This window comes from Lissotriton helveticus, chromosome 11 (genome assembly GCF_964261635.1).
Source record: "Lissotriton helveticus chromosome 11, aLisHel1.1, whole genome shotgun sequence".
In the NCBI taxonomy this organism is placed as follows: domain Eukaryota; kingdom Metazoa; phylum Chordata; class Amphibia; order Caudata; family Salamandridae; genus Lissotriton; species Lissotriton helveticus.
Window position 1 is genome coordinate 640,800,539 of NC_136072.1, and position 17,778 is coordinate 640,818,316.

The window sequence follows — 17,778 nt, forward strand, 5'->3', positions numbered from 1 at the left end:
TGATTTAGGTTTCTGTGGTATAATTATGAATTTACTTAGGCTTCTTCACAGGCACTTTTTAATAGTACTACTTCACGCCTGAAACCATACAGTGCCCATAGATTACTTCTCTGTTATAAACTCACAAGTACCTGTCTGAACTTAAACCCAACAGTGCCCTATCTCTACTGATATAATTATTTTTTATGCAAATTACAGCAATAAAATGGAAGGTGAGCAGAATATTTCCTTCGAAATTGTTCTGGAGAACAACACAGAAAAAGATATTGAGGATAATGATGACTCAGATTTCATGGATGAATCACGGGACCATGAATTAGTTCAATGTGTAGAATCTGTGGATCATTTACTTCATTATGATGACGGTCAAATGTGGGAAGTTATGTTCACTCAACAAGAGGACATATCTGACAGTCAAATGTTAGACATTCTATTAAATTTTGAAAAACAATCCGAAAAATAAAATTATATGTAATATTAAAAAATTATTTGAGTCTTTAATCATTTTTATATGTAATTCATAAACTAGTGAAATGTTAGAAATGTTATTACATTTTGAAACACAATTACAATAATAAATAATTGCTTAAAAAATAAAAAAAAATAAAAAATAATCAACAAAACCAACAATCAATTAACATACAGTATTTGAAAAGTCTATCATTCTTTTTTCCTTATAGTACGCTGCCCAGAACGCTTCCCGGTTCGCGAACCGGGCGCTACCCACGCAAAAAAACAAAAAAAAATGTTTTTATTTTTTTGCCCCGCGGGGCCCTTTTAAAGCCTCCACATTAAACCTAGGGGGTCAGGGAGGATCTACTATGCCCCCTTATGGTCATTTCCCCCTTTGTTTTGGCCTCCTCTTGTCTCTCAATCCTACCGAGAGACAAGATGGCGGCCGCTCCGGACTGTTTAGAATGTTGACAGACACCGGAGAGCCAATCAGCTTCGCTACGCGAAGTTCCGTTACGCGTAAAGTCCGCGAACCGGAGCGCTGCCCGGTCCGCTGTTACAGATATATATCTTTTTTTGAACGTTAATTTCTCAAAATCCACTGAAGCACATATATTGAGACCTAGCAAAGGCACATCGGGCTGCCAGTCCCTACAATTTTGCCAAGTTTCGTGGAAATCCATTCAGCCGTTTGGGCTAAAAGTGAGGCCAACCGCCCTATGGAAAACTCAATGTTAAAAACACGTTTTGGGACCCCCCTTTTTTCTCGGCCCCCCCTTGACGAACCCCCCCCCAAATTTCCAGGGGCTGCTCAGAAACAAAATGTTCCATTTTCCTGAAAATTTCAGCCAATTCCGTCCACAAACGCCAAAGTTATTAGACATAGAATTTTCAAAAATCCCATAGAGAAAAAATCCTAACTATATATACCTACTGGCGACCGCCAGTAGGTAATATATATATATATATATATATATATATATATTCACAGAAAAAACCATAGGTTATAGACCATATATAGTTAGGAATTAGCATTTACAAAACCTTGAAAATTCACTGAAAAAACCATAGGTTATAGACCATATATAGTTAGGAATTAGCATTTAGAAAACCTTATTTTACTCACACAAAACCATTGAAATTCCATATATAGTTAGTTGCACTAACTATATATCGCGCACCCGCAATCCACTGCTGATGATGTCACATATTACATCATTCATGACATGGTCAGTGACATCACTGATGACATCACTGATGACATCACTGATGACATCTCAAATGACATCACTGATGACAACATCCAGTGATTATGTGTTTCTGTAAAGTTTAAATATGTTTTACATATTGAAGAATGAGTGGATGTATAAGTGTCTGAATGAAGGTTTTAGTAGGTGCGTGATTGACTGTATGAGTGAGTGATTAAATGCGTCTTACTAAATGCACGGGTTAGTGACTAAACTGTCTGAAAGTGTGCATCAGCATGTCTGTTGTTGTGCAAGCTGCTGCATGTGTTGATCAGTAGCTATATAAGTAGCTATATGGGTTATGGATTGGTTGCACAAGTATTTGTATGGGAGACTGAGTGTGTGTATGGCTGGCTGGGAGGTGTGTGACTCTGTGCAGATCAATGTGTACTTGTATCAGTGATTCTATAAGAGAGTGAGTATGTGTTAGTATATGTTTGAAAATGTAAGGTACTCTATGTTTAACTGTGTAGATTAGAAAATGGAACTGTGATTGATTCTTTACAGGACTGACTAGGTGTGTGAGTAACTCCATGGATGAGTGGCAGAGTGTGAGTGTCTGTATAGGTGTATGAGTGCATATGATAGTGTTGTAAAGATGAGTGATTGTATGTATGAATGATTGTATGGGTGAATGAGTGAATGTGTGTGTAGACGTAGGAATCAGTGAGTGCGTATGTAGTAACTAGTATTGGTGTGTCAATGGTTTCAAAAATTATACTCTGTATTTAACACTGGGTGTAACAGAGGTTATATTAAAGTGTGAGGAGATGCATTGTATTGTCACATTAATGATATCATCATTGATGTGACCATTGATGTCAAATGAGATATCATCAGTGATGTCATTTGAGATGTCATCAGTGATGTCATCAGTGATGTCACTGACCATGTCATGAATGATGTAATATGTGACATCATCAGCAGTGGATTGCGGGTGCGCGATATATAGTTAGTGCAACTAACTATATATGGAATTTCAATGGTTTTGTGTGAGTAAAATAAGGTTTTCGAAATGCTAATTCCTAACTATATATGGTCTATAACCTATGGTTTTTTCAGTGAATTTTCAAGGTTTTGTAAATGCTAATTCCTAACTATATATGGTCTATAACCTATGGTTTTTTCTGTGAATTTCATTGGTTTTTTAACAGCTAATATCTGTAGCTGTAAAATGTATTCTTCTTTAAATCCAAAAATATATTTTATATGTTTATGAATAATTTTTTTTTTTATATTTTTTTTTCTACGTTCCCGCTTCGCGAATCGGGAAGCTTCCCGTTAGCTGACCTTGATGCCGCGAAATAGACCGCGAGCCGGTAAACGTTTCTTTACCGCAAGTGCCGCGTTAGAAAACAACATCGTGACGCCTCCTGTCCGCATGACGTTCCACGTTGTCGCGTGATACGTCATATGACGTGCTACGTTAGCGAACTGGTACGCGAAGCGAGTCGCAAAGCGCAGGTTTCTGGAAGCAAACCGTGAGGCCCTGCAAAGCGCTTAACGTAAACACAGCAAGTCATGTGACTTGGTAATAACACTTTTCATTGGTTCATTTCACTTTTGGTTTCCTAATGATGTAAGACTAGGTCATATAATCTAAAATGAACACTTTTGATTGGTTGAGAACTCTTGTTTTTCCCAAATGATGAAAATCCCTCCTTCTTTCCTCACTCTGACTTTCATCATTGTGAGAGAAAGACCCTTTGTGATCACTGAGCAATGGCTTCTTTAGTAGCTTCAGCTGGTGCTTTCCCACCACCTCCACCACATCCAAGGAAGAGTGGACCACCTGCTCAAGTTATAATTCAACAAGAAGAGGAAGAAGAGGAACAGGACGACGAGCACGAAGAGAGGCAGTTTTTGCCTGAGCAGCCCAAGACGTCTCACCGGAAAGAAAACTTCATTTGGCAATTTTTTAAAATTCCCAACGGTCAGAAAAAAGTAAATGCAAGATACGTAACTTGCCTTATATGTCAAGATAGACTGTCCAGAGGAACCGAGAAAAAATACAGTTTCGGAAACTACACAATGCATCGCCATATGACTAGGTGGCATCCTAACAACTACAGTGCTGCACAGTTTCGGAACGACCTAGATAATCTCCCTATTATGGCCAGAAGATCTGTTGTACCGGAAGTAACGGGACCAGAGGGCAGGGAGATGGTGCCAAATATACAAATGAAATTTGGTGAAGTAAAACACATCTGCGTATTTTGCGATGGATTCATTTCCTACGGAGAAAGAAACATCACTCTGATCAACAGAGCTATTGACTATCATATGCAAGTTTGTACGAAACGCCCAAAATAATAAATACTTCTTTTTTTGTTTTGTTGCTCCTGTTGAGCCCTTTACAATGAATCGTTTTCATTGCCCCCTCCAAGAAAAACCCAAAAAAATATAAAACTGTTCAGAAAAATTCAAAAAAAGTAAAAAAATGTTCCGAAAAATAATAAAAAAAATATAAAACAACAAAAACAATAAAAAAAAAGTTCTTTTCAGAACTACCTCCCCGTTATTAAAAAATTGGTACAATATTTGGAACTGTGCCAACCTCTATTTCTCTTAGTTCGCTTCCCAGTTCGCTCGCCGGTACGCGAACCGGAAGCGAACCAAAAACAGTAAGTATAAGGGAAGGAAACAGACACTTATGTTAAAAGAAAGACAGCTATAGGGGAGTAAACTAGAGATACTATTACCCGTAATCCACTGCTGATGATGTCACATATTACATCATTCATGACATGCTCAGTGACATCATCAGCAGAGGATTGCGGGTTTTTTGGCAACGTGCCTTATCCACGGTTTAATAACGCTGCCTTTTGCTTTATATAAGTTTTCAAATTGTATGAAATATATACCAATAGGTCGTTATGAACCTTTAGGTAGTGCTTTTCTTCATGAGGTCTGGTCGCTTCCATACACATACAGATGTTTCAAAGATGATCAAGAAGTTTATCTGAATGGAGAGGAATGCACTGAGACGCCAGATCATTCACTAATGTGTAGGCACATACAGTTACACGGTTCATGCAACAAACACCGACCAAATATGGCTTGCGTGTTGCAAGGCACGCCAGTTCCTGCTATCATCCCCACGTTCAAGTTGTTGGAAAATGGTAGTTATTTGATGCTCAATAATGAAGATTGTTCTGAGTTAATTAAAAGTATTCCTTTTATCGTAACAGTAAGTGAACGGGTTATTTGCTGCAGAAATGTTCTATTTCCTCCCACACATGAACATAGGGAGTTTTCAATCTGGCCACAAATACCAACCTTGGGACAGATTTCAACGGCATGGCAAGAATAAGAGCTCTTTTGTCTCAGAGAGAGGTGGCCTTGAGTTCGGCCCGTGAAACTTTCGTGCTTCACATAGCGAACACCCGTACAGAGGTGCAGACCCTTTTTCAATTAAGATTTGCCTTTCAATTTCAGCAAGATGGTTCCGACTATCTTTAACGCATCCTCCACAAAGGCCCTGGCGCACTTTTTTAAAGTTGTTACCAGTGGTCTCGTGACTTCATTTGAGAAAATCTTTGGAGTCATCCCTGCTTCCTTTCATTATATTTTCTCCACTCTGCTTCGTGGATTGGCATTTTTACTTGCATTACCAGCGGACGCTCTTGTGCTTTTTTACATTTTTAAATATGGATGTCCCTCCTATGCAACCTCCCACCCTGCAGATGCTGACACTGTTCCGCAATCGCATGCTAGAATATTATGGCACAATGCCGTTGGCGATATTAAGCACGGCATATGGATTATCTTTTCGATTCTCCTACTTCACCTGTGTCCAGCCTGTATTTCACTGCCTGACCTGTGATTTCGATTGGGCCATTGATTTGTGTCTCTGCGGACCGGTTTCTCCTGACGTCGACTTTAATTAGCTGATGACTCCTATCATTACTCACGAGTTGGTTTGTCCTGGCGAAAGGATTATGGCTGTGGCATTGATGCATGGACTACTTGGTCCCTGGAATTTACTGGCGGCAGCACAGTCTTTCTTGGAACAGAGCTTTCTTGAAAACCCACCGAGCTGTCCTCTAATGGTGATAGAGGATCCGGTGCTGGGAGAGCACGTATGTTCTTTTCCGCTTTTAAATTGGATGGCTGAACTGTTTTCGGATGAAGACGGTGACTTCCTATTGGAGGCTGTTGCAGCTTATTTTGCATACACAGTTATGTCATAGACCTTTTTCATGTTTGATATGCTGAGTACTAGCATTTCATTGACAATTCATTGACTTATTTGTCAAGTTTTTATTATTTACCTTGCCTATTGGCTTAAGACTCGATAAAGTACTTGGCTGTTTTATTTTTCTTTAGCATTAAATTTTCCTAGTTTTTAATGCTTTACCTTGCGGACCGTCCACATATAAACTTGCAATCTACTCTCATGAGATGGCACTTCTATTATCTTATTCAGTTCGTTTCCGGATCATGGGGAGGTGTCATCTAGGTCCTGGATATCTTTACACCGTGTTAAGTTAGCATGGGCTCATTACCGGTTTAAACGCCATTTTTCCTTTTTTGCAACTTCTGCACACGACACTTAGTTGTTGCTTTAGCTTTCCACCTAGTAGTTCATCGTGGTTTACATGAGAATAATATGTTATTGCTCTACTATCTGCTTTGCTTGTTAAACTATATCTGTACAGCGAGTGCTAAAGTTTCAAGAACAACACGATACAGAATTGTTATGAGGTCTGATCTCCACGACTTCATACTCATAACATAAGTGCAACTTCTGCCAATTCTGGGCATGAGGCGGGTTTTATATTGCTTTGCCGAACACACATACACAACAGTTGATGCGGTTCACATGAAGAGAGAGCTGGTGTATGCTGATGTGATTCCTTCAAATCTAAGACACTAAAGTATGGGCACGCCCTAAACCAACACAAAGAGACCTTCTTAGCAAATAATATAATATGTGTATTAGGGAGGGTGAGATATAAGCAGCCGCGGGCCGTGGAGGGAGTTACGGTGAGGCAGGGAGGCGGGGAGGGGGAGAAGCAGGGTGGAGCCCTCTCTACCTTGCCCCTCCCCCTCCCCGCCTCCCTGCCCCACCGTAACTCCCTCCACGGCCCGCGGCTGCTTATAAGTGTTGCTAACTCTTATTCATTTACAGCATGTTAACATACTGTCACCATTCGCTTTTTATGTACTAGTAACTATGCTGGTAATTTTGCTACTGATAATATGTGTACTTGTATTCTCCACCCTGCTTCTCCCCCTCCCCGCCTCCCTGCCTCACCGTAACTCCCTCCACGGCCCGCGGCTGCTTATAAGTGTTGCTAACTCTTATTCATTTACAGCATGTTAACATACTGTCACCATTCGCTTTTTATGTACTACTGACTATGCTGGTAATTTTGCTACTGATAATATGTGTACTTGTATAATCTAAGACACTACGCCTCAGAAGACGGCATTAGTAAATAAACATTTCAAATACACATGTGTTCTTCTTAACTCCATGTTCTGGTTTCTAAGAAATATATAACGACCGACTGTTCATGAGTTCCACGTATCCTGAGGTACTATAAGTTCATATTCTGGATTGTCTAAACATTGAGAGTTTGTTATATCCAATGTGACACTGTACCTAGCTTGCTAAGGAGTTTTTGATTACTAACGTGAGTTTTGGGACACCCTAATTCGCCGAGGTTCCAATCCTCTGTCCACAGTTCTGTGTGAGAACAGAAACCCTGCGACAGGGGCACCCCCGACCCTTGCTGGAGCTTCATCACACTTGCGATACAACTCCAGCAATGCGCCACCTTTACGGCACAGATACATCACGCATCTGTGCTGTTTTTGCCCCATGATGCGCCGCATTGTAAATGCAGCACACCATAGGTGACGGAACAGCGGCACAGAATGACTAACACATCCCTGGTGATGCGCCAGTCATCATAAATGTATCCCTATGCTTCTTATCTTGTTAGAGATGAACCGCCATATGTATCATCAAAGTTTTTTGCATTTCCTAAATAGCGAACTTTAAGGAATAAATAGCGATTCTTTACCATTCCTAGTTTGCGATTAGCTATTTGCTAATTACAAATTACCCATTAATTTCCTTCATTTCCATAGGGCGGTTGGACTCACTTTTAGCTCGAACGGCTGAATGGATTTGCACGAAACTTGGCAAAATTTTAGGGACTGGTAGCCCGATGTGCCTTTGCTATGTCTCAAGATATATGCTCCAGTGGTTTTTACGAAAATTAACTTTGAAAAATATATATTGGGCTACATTGGCCTATATATATGTTGGAGCCCAAATGTAGCCCAATGTAGCCCAATGAAGCCCAATGTAGCCCAATGTAGCCCAAAGATGGCCGCCAGACACACAAAAAAACAAATGTAGCCCAAATATCAGCCAGATGTAGCCCAACTATAGCCCAGTGACAGAATGACCAATCCGCTTCGCAAACCTCCGTTACGCGAAGCGGAGCGCTGTTACAGATATATATCTTTTTTTGAACGTTAATTTCTCAAAATCCACTGGAGCACATATATTGAGACCTAGCAAAGGCACATCGGGCTACCAGTCCCTACAATTTTGCCAAGTTTCGTGCAAATCCATTCAGCCGTTCGATTATTATTATTATTATTTTTTTTGCCCCGCGGGGCCCTTTTAAAACCTCCACATCAAACCTAGGGGGTCAGCGAGGATCTACTATTCCCCCTTATGGTCATTTGCCCCTTCGCTTTGGCCTCCTCTTGTCTCTCGATCCTACCGAGAGACAAGATGGCGGCCGCTACGGACTGTTTGGAATGTTGACAGACGCCAGAGAACCAATCAGCTTCGCTTCACAAAGCTCCGTTGCGCGAAAAGTACGCGTCCTGGGCCGCTGCCCGGTCCGCTGTTACAGATATATATCTTTTTTTAAACGTTAATTTCTCAAAATCCACTGGAGCACATATATTGAGACCTACAAAAGGCACATCGGGCTACCAGTCCCTACAATTTTGCCAAGTTTCGTGCAAATCCATTCAGCCGTTCGGGCTAAAAGTGAGGCCAACCGCCCTATGGAAAACTCAATGTTAAAAACACGTTTTGGGACCCCCCTTTTTTCTCGGCCCCCACTGGACGAACCCCCCCCAAATTTTCAAGGGCTGCTCAGAAACAAAATGTGCCATTTTCCTGAAAATTTCAGCCAATTCCGTCCACAAACGCCAAAGTTATTAGACATAGAATTTTCAAAAAACCCATAGAGAAAAAATCCTAACTATATATACCTACTGGCGACCGCCAGTAGGTAATATATATATATATATATATATATATATATATATATATATATATATATATATATATTCAGTGAAAAAAACATAGGTTTCAGTCACGTTATATTTAGGAATTAGCATTTAAAAAACCTTAGAAATTCACTGAAAAAACCATAGGTTTCACACATGTTACAGTTAGCTGGATGTTTCACTCATACAAAACCATTGAAATTCCCCCGTTATAGTTAGTTCAGCTAACTATAACTTGCGCGCCCGCAATGCACTGCTGATAACGTCACATATTACATCACTCATGACATGGTCAGTGACATCACTCATGATATCACTGATGACATTTCAAATGGCTGAAACCTATGGTTTTTCACTGAATTTCTAAGGTTTTTTAAATGCTAATTCCTAACTATAACGTGGCTGAAACCTATGTTTTTTTCAGTGAATTTCAAAGGTTTTGAAAATGATAATTTTTAAACGTATTAATTGTTATATTTTTTATACTGATTTACTACATTGTTTTAAAGTATTTATTTTTAGATATTTTATTTTTTAAATTACATTACATATTTTTAATATAAATAAAAATAAAAAAAAATTAAAATATTAAAATTGTAATATTTGTATTTTTATTTTATATTTTAATGTATATATGTTTTATATAGCAGGCAATGATATCCTATGGAAGGAAATTCAAGTTACTGGTAAGTACAGTTAAATTTACTTTTCAGGAATAGTAGTGAGCTGAAGGATGCAACACTGAGGTCTCTCCAGATAACAGGTGAGTAAATCAGAAATCGTAGTTTGGCTGATTTTTGAGGAATTTTTTAAACTTCCAAAACTCCACACTTAGAAGAATTTCCAAGTGAAACCAGACAATTGATTCCTATGGAAGGAAATTCAAGTTACTGTAAGTATGGTTAGATTTACTTTTCAGGGTCCGTACTGGGCTCAAAGATGCAGCACTGACGTCTCCTGTGACAACAGGTGAGTAAATCGGAATTCGTAGTTCGGCTGATTTTAGGGGAATATTTCGCTCAATAGTGAAGGAAGGGGCGGGGCTTGAGGTGACATGTGTGCAAACATGCCCTGTAGCGCTTTTTAAGTTGGGGAATTAATTCTTCTTCAATCCTGTGGTCCCCTGGAGGCCAACTAGCCCACCAGGTACCTCCAATATGCGCCAGGGAGAAGCGTTGCAGAGAGATGTTCAGAGGGCACGCCTCATTTTTACAACACTCTGCAACGCAGCTCCGTGGCGCTTACTTGAGGTACCTGTTGGACTAGTTGGCCCCTAGGAGACCTCTAGATTGAAGAAGAATTAATTCCCCAACTTAAAACGCGCCACAGGGCATGTTTGAACACATATCACCTCTAGCCCCACCCCCTACCTTCACCACTGTGCAAACACGCGTGTTCTAAATTGGGGGATTAAGTCCCCTTGACTACTGGGGGTCCATGGGGGTCAACTAGCCCACCAGGAACCTCCAGTATGCGCCAGGGAGCTGCTTTGCATAGAGGTGTAAAAAGGGGCATGGCCTCATTACACCTCTCTGTGACGCAGCCCCCTGGCGCGTTTGCAGTGGGGGAACTAATTCCCCTTGCATACTGGGGGTCGCTGGGGGCCAACTAGCCCACCAGAAACTTCCAGTATGCGTCAGGGGGCTGTGTTGCAGAGAGGTGTAATGAGGCCACGCCCCTTTTTACACCTCTCTGCAATGCAGCCCCTGGCGCGTTTTCAGAGGGAGAACTAATTCCCCTTGCATACTGGGGTCCCTGGGGGCCAACTAGCCCACCAGAAACCTCCAGTATGCGCCAGGGGTCTGCGTAGCAGAGAAGTGATCTGAGGCCACGCCCATTTTACACCTCTCTGCAACACAGCCCCCTGGTGCTTACTGGAGGTTCCTGGTGGGCTAGTTGGCCCCCCAGTGACCCCCAGTATGCAAGGGGAATTAGTTCCCCCTCTGCAAATGCGCCAGGGGGCGCGTTTGCAGAGAGGTGCAGGGAGGGGGCGTGGCCTCCTCCCGATCCTGTTTTTCTTTTTAAACTACTTTTAAGAAGGGGGGCGCTGGGGACCCCATCCCCCTGGGCCTGCCCCCAATTTTATTATTTATTTTTTTTAAATCGGGAAGGGGGTTGCGTGGCCCCCCTCCCAGGGCCATACTCTGCCCGGGGGACCCCATCCCCCGGGGCATGGGCCTTCATTTATTTATTTTTTTAATTAGGAGGGGGGCTGCTTTGCCCCCTCCTGTTGCCAGGAAGGTTTTCCTTCCTGCACAAAAATATTCATCCCCTGAACGGATGCACCCTTGCACCATGGTGCAAAGGTGCCTGTGTTAGTGTACGGCAGCCCACTGTGTTCCAGCGAAAAGGACAGGAATGTGCTGTATCTAATGTATACGGCATATTCCTGCACTTTTCTTTTGTCATAGGGCAGCGCCGCAGCAAGGCCTGCTGCGCTGCCCTACGGCAAAGATACCATAAATGAGGCCCATTGTATTTTGTTCTCAAGGATAATGGCTACAGCTGTGATCTAGCATGAATCCTTGAAAAATGATCAGGGTCTATTTCAATGGTTTCATGCTTTTTTAGACTTATGAGATGACTCCATATCACCAGAGTAATATATTCAGGGCAGGCCTCACAACCTACTATATTCTGAAAGAAGTTGCCTTGATCATTTAATTCAGTTTTACCTAGGGATAGCTCACGGGGGTGCGCAAACCAAGAGACATGCAGCTAATATGACTAAATCCATGGAGGGGCTCACACACTAGTTCATCCTTCCAATGTTGAAATGGCAGTATCCCTTTTTGATAACGAATTCTGAAGTTTCCAAAGTCCATACCAGGATTTTGCTTTGTAGTCTGAGACTTGCAGTTCTGACTGCTCACTTTTAAAATGCAGACTACAAGTACCAGAATGCAAAGGAAAAACTTGGCCTGGATGAGGTACTCATGAATGGACATGGGAACGCGAGACCTCTCGTAAAAATAGCAACTATTTTTCCAATATTCACAGTTTTCGGTTTTAAATTGGCAACACAGGAATATCGTTTTTGTTAATTATTCTTGTAAAAAAGCATCAAGTCGCAATGGTTTGAAAAAAAATAAAAAGACAGACACAAGGTGTCATAGTTATTGTAAATATCTTTCCCTTTTTATGCATAAAATGTGAACTATTTTAATTAGTTATAAAATAAATATTATGATTCATGGTGTCAAAGTGATACCCAGTGACCTGCTAATCTTCATCCATTCACATCTCACTAAACTTCACTAAGTGGGCAAATGGTAAAATCTTTGTTGACGGTCTCAGCAGAGAGGCCAGAGAGTGAATGAGTGTCATGTTATGATACCAACAGGCAAGCAGTGGTGTTGCCTTGCAAATCCAGGTTGTGGACCGCTGTGAGACGGTACAAAGAACATAGGACCCGTTAACTGGTCTGGATCTAGTCTTTTTCATTATAAATCCTTTTCATAAAACTTTTTTAAAAGAATAACAATTATAGCAACACATTTGGGCAGGAGGATGATAGAGCCCTTTTATAAAGCCATAGTTAGCAAGTGTTAACTGGAATCAGGACACCTCGGTTTGATTTCTGGCTTCCTACCTAAGTGCGGGCAAATCAGTGATTCTCCCTGTGCCTCACTACCTTAGAAAAATGAAAGTGCTTACAAACAGCCAGGCGCTTTATTTGAAGAAAACGTCAGCAACATGAGTTGATTCACACGGAACCGCATAATGGTGAGTGGGGTCTCTGGTTAAGAGTATATTATAACAAGCATTAGCAATGGCAATAGGTCTCGCCAGCACACGTTCTGATGGAGACTCGCATTTGTCAAGCTCTAAATATGGCACGAACTCTTTTTTTTATCACTGTTCAGTGCTTTGAGAAAGTGATATACAGAATGTATAAAACAAAATACAATGTATGATAATTATATAAAATGAAATTAAATTCGCATGGGACACGATTCAAATCCTGTAGTCACATTTGTGTACCGATGGATATTCTCTGCTTGGGACGGCTCTCAAGGTAGGAGCAGAACACATCTAACTGTTCCTTTTTTTTTTTTTTACACAATTTTATATTTATGGGTGTACATTTATTTGTTTTGTCACACACCTTATCTTTGTTGGAGCAGATCTTTTTTGAATGTGAGAAGTGCTCAAAGTCCAGCTAGATTTAAACTCGGAATATTCTAGAAAACTAGGTCGAATAAGTGGAGCACTGTATTTTTCCGAGTGAAGTATTGTTACACGGATTCAAAGGATGGCCAATTTACATATACAGTACCTTGTTAGAAAGACAGAGTTTGAAAATATTGGAAATAACAAGGTATTTCGCCTTATGCAATCTTGGCGCAAAGGCACTTGGGAAATGCAATTGGCATACACAGTACCTAGTTATAAAGGCTGAGTTTCGGATAACTGGAAACAAGTTATTTTAACATGTGCTGCTGAACGGAAAGCGTGTTTATTTAGACATCTCCTAGTTGCAATGTGATATCTCACTGCACCAAACTGTCTAACATTAATGGGACTTGGATTGCAGAGGTTTTTTGCAGGGCGACGTGAAAAGACGGATTTAGTCTGCTTGGTTTTCCGTCAGTTCTTCTTGGTATGCGTGTCTTGCCAGCTTTTACTTCAAATAAAAGAGCCAGCAACGACAACATGCACAGCCTGAATCACAAGCCATTACATCATTAGATGTTGGTAAATATTTGAAAATAACTCCAGCTTTACTGAGCAGTGACAGTTATGAGATATTTTGTTTGGACGTGCACCAAACTCTGTACAGCAATAATTCATTCTATACTGCTGTGAATAACGAGCGGGTTCCACTTAAGCAAATCTTGTTTCGCATTAACATAGCATACTTAATATGTCTTTTTTTAGGTCTGGTCATGGGCAACTTTAGCTGTCTTGCCACCTTATATTATAACAATAAAAATAATAAAACACATACACACACATATATATTTATACACGAGCATTAAAGGGCATCAAGTCAGCCCTCCAACCATTGGTCTGTTTAACTTTTATTTGCATTTTTCTTCACCCTATCACAACTTTTAGTAAGGGCAGTGGGCCATTCCACTTCAGCCATTTTCCTTCCTGACCTAAGAATCGTAGCAATTTGCCTGATCACTAGTGCACATTTTTCTAAAACGAAGCACATTACAATGCCAGGGCTGCTGGGTGAATGTTTTGCAAATGGCTGTTTTAGTTTCCATGTTTTCTCCTTTTTAGGTCTTGCATGCGTCAGCTCATGCACTAGTGCATACATTCTCTTGCAAAAGATATTGGCATGAGGCCTGCCCATTGCTTACCATTTGTGGGTTTCAGTGTCACTCTCATTTGTTGCCTTCTTACTGGGCAGCACAAACTGGCTTCACTTCCTCAAGTCTTGGCTGGGGCATGGACCAAGTACAAGATTGCTTAATCTGTATTAGAGTCCTCCTTTGTTGGTCCTGTGATTGAGGTGCTATTTTTTACATTTTCTTTCTTCTTCTGCTGTCATCCTTGTCCCTGTTGCTTCTTACCCTTCTGCCTCCCTGTTTGTGTTGCTTCTTCTCCTCCCACACCATCCATATTGCTTTCCCCAGCTCACACACCCTTCGTCCATGTTGCTTCTTCCCCTCTCACCTCCTGTCCATGTTGTGTCTTCCCCTCCTAGCCCCCATACATATTTATTCCCCAGCTACTGTCCTGTTGCTTATTCACCTCCCAACCCCCAGTCATGGTGTTGCTTCTTCCCCTCCCACCTCCTTGTTGTCCCTCTTCTTAGCGTTTCTTTTTACCATTCTGTTCCCTCCTCACCCGCCAACACGTTGTTTACCCCTACCTGACTGGGAAAGCCAATAGGTCGCCCATAGACGAGACCTATTGGCTTTGTCAATGCCTTTTTTATTTTTTTCACCTACCCCTGAACGATCCACTCATCCCCCGCCCTCCGGCAAATCAGAGGATTGCCTCCTCTTCTTCAAATCGTCCGGCTACCCGCTCTGTGGTACAGTTTCCGACCACACGTTCCAGAAGCTGGCTTCGTACTGGACTTCACGGAGTTTCGGATCTCCTGATTCAGATCTACAAATGACCCGGATCTTATGAACGTAACTTGCCAGATCCTCCATTATTACAGTGGATTCCTGTGACTTATAGCCTCGCTTATACTTAATTTATTCACCCTTCTGCCGGACAACCAGATTGATTGATCCCCTTCTGCTGGACCTTTAAGGCCGCCCCACATGAGCTTTTCTATGCTATTCTCAGCACTACTTTGGAATTAGTGACCATTGTCCTGATGATGACCTGAATTTGGTCATGTTCACACACAGTCGACCACCCAGCACAGAACTTTGGAGCTGTTGTGGTCGATCTATTTATCCAGAATCAAAAATACCGATTTTATATATATTTGCATTGTATTATTGACCACATTATTATCTGTTCTTATCCTTTTGCCATTCACGCTGTATTCTTTCACCCCTGTGTCCCTGCGCCGTTCACTGTCACTAGCACATCCAGTGCGCACTTGTGTGGTATGGTCACTGTATATTGAATTGTACTGTAGTGATGTCACAACTACCTACAAATAATATTTTTTAACTTTACCATTTCCGTTGTGGTCTCCCTTCTTTTGCTCCCGCCTTTTGTGATGTAGACTATTATTCTAATTGCCCTGTTTAAATGACTTCCAGGTGATACATTGTTGTTTTGTTACAAGCTACACCCCGTCTCACCTGGGTTAACGGGTTTACTCCTGTAATTGTTCCTTTTTTATTTTTTGGTCTTCCCAGTGTGTTTAAACTATGATTACTGGTTTTAGTAATGGAAAGCCAAAGGCACTTTTGCACCGGTAGAATTATATTTTCCAGTGATGTACAATCTTAAACTGGGTTATTTACCTGTTTTAAGTACACCTGGAGCAGTATTGCTGAGAGTGCCCTAGGGGCGCAATGGGAGCTTGCGCCCGCATTGCCCGCCCCTGGGGCACTTTTGTATTACAGAAGGGGTTGCAGACGCTTGTGTATCCCCTTCTGTAATACAGATAGCACTTATTCACATAAGGTGACAGCAATATCTTCAGGCGCTTTCCCTCAGTGCATGGGGGCGTGACCCCCTATCCAAATCCCGACAGTCCTAACCTATTCGCACAGAGACCTATTTAGTCTTAGGCCAAAATGTCACCTGTACTGTGAGATGCTGAAATGCTAGAGTCCACCGTCTGCCCCAAATGTAACTTCTCCTTTTCCCAACTGGGGCTGGGAAGAACTGGGGAGAATGGTTGGCATAGGTATATGAACTCAATGAAAAAAGGTAGTGAATCTAGACGCTTTAGATTTCTTAGCACAAATTGTAGATCGCTACCTAAGCACAAAGAAGACATATACAATGTGCTAATTGACCAAAAACCAGATGCATTATTTTTGACAGAAACATGGCTGAGTGATAGCTCCGGTCCGGACATCGCTATAGCCCTGCCACCCAATGATACCATATTCAGAAAAGATCTGAAAAATCAAAGTGGGGGGGGGGGTATAGGTATCATTTTTTTAAAAGGAATTTAAATGCAAATGGGATGATCTAATATTAGACAACTGCGAACCAGGTCTTTTTAAACTTACTCTCACACCCCAAACCACCTTTTCTGGTATTTTGATCTATCGGCCACCAGCAGCAGCAGGGGAATGGGCAGCTGCTCTCCCTGATTTTATCACCTCTTTATTATTGGAAGCCTCCATCTTCTGTATTTTAGGAGATCTTAATCTACACTTGGAGGATCGCAACTGCCCCATGAATCTGAACCTTATAGCGGACTTGGAAGCTCTCAATTTGCGACTTTGTAATACTGGAGCTACGCACACAGCCGGCAACTTGCTGGATCCGATATTTGCCAATACTGGTAATCTTACGTGTGAACCTGCATTGCCTGTACCCTGGTCCGACCATTTTCTGATCAGCTTTGAAATTAGAATGTTAACTGCTAAGAGTTTGGACAAGGCTGAAGCCATTTGGTTTAGAAATTGGAAAAAACTGAATGTAGACTGTCTCACCGCTCATTTAATAGACTCAATGCCTACTCCAACCGAACGCAGAGTTACTGATCATAATATAATTAAGAAATGGCTATCTGAAGCTGTAGATACCATTATCCCACTCACGAAGAGTAAGCGTAGATCCGGCAATCCCCCAGTCCCTTGGTTTTCTGAACCTTTAAAAATAGAAAAGAGCAATTGCAAAAAACTGGAGAGACAATGGAGGAAAGTCTATGATTCGGCCAGTAAAGAGACTTATAAACAAGCCATAAAAACGTATCATTTGTCATGCAAGATCGCAAAAGCAGATTACATAAGAAAAAACATTCTAGAAGCACAAAATAATCTGAGAATTCTTTTTAAAGTAATAAAGGACCTAGCTGGGACAGCTCATCAGCCAGAACCCCCTACACTGTCCATCCCACAATGTAACCTCCTCGCAAAGTATTTTCATGAGAAAATCTCTAATATCTATTCAGAATTTAGGGGATCAGATGACTCAAACCCAACCGCTACTATGGCCCCAACTCCGAGTGATTCCAATGAACTGGGTGATCCACCTAGGAATCTGCTTACTGATTGGAAACCACTAGACCCAAATTCTTTTACGGAGATTCTAAGCAGCATTAAATCCGGATCACCGAATGACCCCATGCCAGCCCACATAATAAAACAACTTGACCCAAGGATCCTAAATGAAATTAGAACGCTTTTAAATGCATCACTGGCTGAAGCAGTGGTACCAGAGACATGGAAACATGCCATGGTTGTCCCACTGCTCAAAA

At 41.4% G+C, this 17,778-nt stretch overlaps 1 long non-coding RNA gene across 1 annotated transcript in view; it reads left to right on the top strand.

Annotated features, from left to right (window-relative positions):
- The window catches only part of LOC144791036 (uncharacterized), an 800,683-nt gene that overhangs the window by 538,617 nt on the left and 244,288 nt on the right, over positions 1–17,778 (top strand). The window lies entirely within an intron of this gene.